The sequence below is a fragment of the Phyllopteryx taeniolatus genome, chromosome 13 (genome assembly GCF_024500385.1).
Source record: "Phyllopteryx taeniolatus isolate TA_2022b chromosome 13, UOR_Ptae_1.2, whole genome shotgun sequence".
NCBI lineage: Eukaryota > Metazoa > Chordata > Actinopteri > Syngnathiformes > Syngnathidae > Phyllopteryx > Phyllopteryx taeniolatus.
The window spans coordinates 5,309,830-5,315,559 of NC_084514.1; positions in this window are offsets into that span (position 1 = coordinate 5,309,830).

The window sequence follows — 5,730 nt, forward strand, 5'->3', positions numbered from 1 at the left end:
GCACACCACGATACCATCCCGTGTTACATTTCCTCCCACACATTACGCTTCCTCTCCCCCTGCTCCTGTCGTTCTTTGTCCTTGCCGTAATTTCATCTCCTCGTACGTCATTAGCAAGCGAGCGCCTAATGAATTTTCTTATCTCTGTGAATTCAGCGGCTGTTGTGATAAAGCTCATTGTTTTCACTTCTACTATTCCCCAAATTGGAGGCGTGCGTGAAAGCGAATAGGAGAAGGGAAACACTGACGGAGCGTAAGTGGAATCTCAAATGTATACGATTCACAATGATTTTTGGGTGAATCTTCAAGGTGAAACACACTATAACCTTTACAGGTGAACTTAATTTGAGCTTCTTTTAAATACATATGTCCAACTGTTCAATGTTTCAAAACTTTTTGCACAATTTAATGTTTTCTAACAAGGAGCTTAACGGCAAAATTCCCAACAGGTGCTTGAGCCATGAATCACCAATTATACACTATATTGCCACACATATGAATTTAAGTGACAGCCCATTCTTGATCCACCATTACAACCTTTGCAGCTATGGCAACTTCAACTTTTCAAAGAAGGCATTCCACAGTGTGTTTATGGGAATTTTTGACCATTCTTCCTGAAGTGCATTTGTGAGGTCACACATGGATGTTGGGCAAGAAGGCCTGGCTTTCAATCTCCGCTCTAATTCGTGCCAAAGGTGTCATATTGGGTTGAGGTTAGGTTAATCCACACCGAACGTTCTCATCCATGTCCTTATGGCCCTTGCTTTGTGCACTGGTGCACAGTCATGTTAGAACAAGAAGGGGCTGAGGACAGAGTCCTGGCCGCAACCAGACCTTTTAAATTAGAGTGGAGAGCGAGAGCCAGGCCTTATCGTCCAACATAAGTGTTTGACCTCACAAATGCGAGGAGGTATTGGACTTGGATTATGTTACGGAGCTAGAGTTGGAATCTGAGTTAAAGTTAGGATTCAAGGCTTCTTCTGAAAGTCAAACCAGCTTACTTTTGAGGAACGTCATTGTGTCAGCAGGTAAACTGCAGGTTTCTAATGTGTTTGTAAAGAATTGATGTCAACACACTAACACATCTACCCTCTCAACATAAGTGTTAATGACATCAGCGAGCTCAGAGCGGCTTTCTCCTTACCCAGTAGTTAATGACTTCGTGACCCGTGACGCCCTTCTAACATCGGTGTGAGTCGCAGTAGTAGCACACCCTCCATTGAGTGTCACCTCACTAAATGCAGGCTCACACACGCACGCATGCACACAAAGCGCTCTCTGTAAGTGCTAAACACATTTTTCTTAAACCTTTCCCGATGACAGAATGCAAGTGGGGTGTGATGTGATGAGAGAAGGTGAGGAAAAGTGGAAAAAAGGGAGATTGAATGAAGAGCAGTAATGTAAATGCGGCATCAAAACAAGGCTTCACATGAGTGAGCCCTTTCAAATTTGCTATGCGGTATCGCTCCTTTGTCGCTTGGTCATTCTCAAAACTAGGGGTTCTCAAACTTTTTGGGTTCAGGGACCCCTAACATCGGATAATTCTTTATAATCAATAATAATAATAATTTTGTGAAAGAAACTATAACAAATTCACTTTTTTTTTTTCTTACAGAATAAAAAATTGTAATGTCATGAGATTTAAGTCATATTTTTCTGAGTAAAAAAAAAAAACTACTACAAAGACCTACTTTGTTGCAATGAAACTGTAGTATTACAATATTGATGTCAACGGACGATTTTATTAGCAATGTGACAAGTAGGTGCCATCTTTGTGGAATTTTCCACAAAATAAATAAAAAAAACAGAATGAGTACTTCCGAAGACTCTAAAATTCTCCATAACAAATAAATTCATGAAAAAAATAATTGCTAACTAAAGGACATGACCTAATCTACTGCCCACACTGATCTTGAATAATGGTCCATTTGTGCTGTTGAAGTCTACAATTTCAACGGCAAAGCAGACGAACTTGGATGTGTCTAACAACATGTCTTTGTGGCAGCCCGTTTCCCCGGCCGTGTTGCTTGGTGTTGGATGGGCCTTAGGCAAGTCAGGCTGTTTGGCTAATAATATGTAGGTATGGACTTAAAAAAAAAAAGCTACAATAATTTATCGCAAATACTTTTGGGGATCCCCAAGCTACGGCTCGCAGACCCCAGGGGATCAGGGGACACCAGTTTGAGAACCTCTGCTCTAAACAGTCATATGGCACAGAGCAACAATAGGGTGTTGCAGCAACGGCCATTTTGTGTTGCAGCTCGCTTACATGTAAAGATCAGGCTCCGCAAGCAATCTGAATTAATCTTTTGGGCCTGAGGCTTCATCCACTTCATTACTTTTATGTAAACAAAGATAAGATGAAACTCTCCGTGTGCTGCGTTTAATGGATAGATTAAATTAAACTGAGGTGAAGAAATCTGTAGCAAAGTGCCACATTAATATGCTCTTTTCTTTTGGATGTATGTAGGCGCGTGAGATCGGGCAATTTAATGTTGCCTCACTAATGAGAAAACACTGCAGGCCTTGCGCGACATTGCTCAGAACATGTTGATTATAGACGAAACTGAATCCAATCGAGTTGGGAGGAGATTCCACAGAATACTGTCCAGTGGTGTCAATGGCCAGACACTGTAGGGAGCATAATTGAATTCTGGAATATCATAATGTATCCCATGCATTATTATTCTGTTACAAATATTTTTTTAAATATTTCCTCTGTTTTTAATTCATACATTTTTGTATTTTCAGGAGCTACAGGATTATTTCTTCCGAAGCACATTTTTTGTGTTCACTTTATATTTTATGAATACAAACTTTGTTTAACATTAATTTAATTCAAATTAAAACATTTGTTTTTATCAGTCCTTACAGTTGTGAAAATCAACAATATACTGTAAATTGTTGCAAAATGTTTTTTTTTCTTGTTAGATAATATTTTACTACAGTATTCCAACAATATTTACTGTTGATTTTCACACCAACCTGGATGGACTAATGACAACATTTTTTACTTTCATGTTTAATTAAGTTTAAGTTTAAAATTTCAGTAAAAAAAGAAGAGCATTGAAAAAGAATTAAACAAATGTATATGGAAAGTAATTATAGTCCTAAATACAGAGTAGGGAGGGTTGCTTTAATGCTGGTAAAAAGTAAGTGTCTTGGAACAGTTACTTTTTGCCAGTTAAAAAAATATAGTCAGTAACATAATCCAAGTACCATTTCATTCAAGTTGTCAATATTGATTACTTGCAATTACTTGAAAACTACTACTACTTAAATATGCTACCATTCACACCTACGGGAATTCTAGCGTTTTAGGGTCCTGTGTGAACGTGGGTTAACTGTAGCGGTAGTATGTCACTGTTGTGCACTGTGTTGTCCTGTTCAGTGCCGTTAACTCAGACGTCCATTGTGTACAAGAATCAACACAAGCCTCATTACTCTGGCCTTGTCGTCCAACTATATCCGGCCAGAACCCATCCGCCGTGTCCCATCCCACCGTGATGCTGGCCAACCATCCACTTTCTGGGCAGGAAGACTACTGTGATTTCTCCCTGCACATATGGCCTTGTTTTTGTGTTTTGTATTTTTATTTTTTTGAAAAGGAGCCAGTCGGAGAATATACGAGAGCTAAATGACCAGAAGACAAAAAAGCAAAATGAAGGCGAGGCTAAAGAAAAACGGCAAAGAGGAGAGAAGAGCAGAATGGCGGAAAAGAAATGAGTAATGGAGGGAGGTGGGGAGAAAGGGGTTGAGAGGGTGTGAAATGAGAGAAGAGAGTTTAATTTGTTTTTTCGGCAGTGTCGCGCCGTCACAGAAATGTGTTTACCAGCCCCTGCTTGGCCATTAGTGACACTCGGGTGCCCCTGTAGGAGAAACTAAATAGGTTCATAACTGCCTCATGTATCCTCCAAATGTGTCACTCCGTATGGCTCCGCGCCGCCCTTCATCCTATCCTCTTCCGTCTTCCTCCGCCTGCCTTTGACTTTTTGTTTTGGTCTTGCACGGGGTCTGTTCTTCCCTTATGTTCAGTCCTTTTCCACCGTCAGACGGATGGACTGCAATGGAACTAGAGAATGTAAGAAGGATATGCAGTGAACTCACGCATATTGCCGGTGCAGCATTTGCCTACTCGCTGATGTTTTTCAGGAGAACCTATCCTGAGTTTGCCCTCAGGCCAAACGTCTAATATGAAACTATTCCTTTGGCGCCATCTGGTGCCATCTTGGTGTTACGTTAAATTGAGGGGAGGAGTTTCATTTAGTCAGGCCATAGCCTTGTCTATCAGAAAAACACGTTTTCGGGTGGGCGTCAATCATACCAACCAATAGGTGAAAATCTGCGAATAGTGGAGGCTCAGTGTTCAGTGAACCCCCTCCTTTCAAAGATGATTCTGATTCTGATGCTTACCTTGGAGCAGACTAATGTATGCCTATTGAGTTTTAAGGGCTTCAATTGACTATTCGAGTGACTGCATAGCTCTATCCATTGAAGAACTAACAACAGAATAGCTTAAAAATGAAACAAAAAAGTCCCGTCAACATCTCTGAATAACCAGCTCAAATAGATCAAACACAAAGAAATCCTAAAATGTACCATTGAAATCCAACGAAGCTTCTGTACTGTTCTGTGATTGAACACTACTTGGGATAGTCATGACAAAGCAATGAACATTATTACATTTGGGCAGTTTTTCTGCGTTAACTTCACGCACAGTCTCAGCTTTGGCTGAGAACTCCATGAAGTACCGCTTGCTTCTTTTGCAGGCCATCTGTCTTCAATACTTTTTCGTTGTCTTGAACTACTGTGGGAAAGACCCGTCCTTCCACTGCCACAAGCAGTCACCATAATAGTAACTCAGCAGTGATCGGCGCTTTTTGTCTTTCAACTCTGCTGCGTTTATCTCCTTTTCCTGCAAACTGGCTCGCGCAATCATCTCGCTGTTTCGGACTGTAGCCTAAGGCGACCTTGCACGAGCCACTCTGGTAAGTCACTTACACCTGCTCAAACACAAGCGTTAACACACTGCTTTGTCTTATTGAGGTTGGGGATGGGATTAAGACAACATTTCTTCTTCAACTATGGAGAAGATTTACAATTAATTACAGTGGTACATTGACTTAAGAGTGCAGCAACTTACAAGTTTACCGTCGTGTTGCGAGTGAAAATTTTATTCATGAGTTAGTCTCCGATACGTTACCGCTAGCCAGCGGCAACGGTAGGCTTCGAGGTAAGGTTTTATGTTTAGGGCTTAGGGCTAGAGTGTTTGACATATGGGTTAGGTTAGGCTTTAGGGTTAGGGGTTAGATGTATGAAGTAGTGTTAGACCCCCCCCACACACAGAGCGGTGCGATCGAACATAACTGAACTGTCGCACTGTGTGCAGGGTTCTTCAACTATTTTTCATGAGTAGCCAACCGTCAGCAACTAGTGTTGCTATCGCAATATATATAAGCAGTCGCTTTTACCCGCGTCACTCTATATGCAGCAGCCTTAGAGTTAATGTTAGGTTGAGGGTAAGGGATAGGTGTTTGGTTTAGGGTTAGGGTAAGCATAAGGGTTAGGGTTGTAGTCAGGTGTTAAGGTTAGGCTTTAGGGGTATATTATAACCAGCCGTCAGGCTGTAATATGATGTTGTGGTATAAGCATTTAAATGCTCACAATTAAAAGATTCTTAACATTTATAACAGTGGTGGCTAAATTCTAACCAGCCCTCAGGCTGTAATA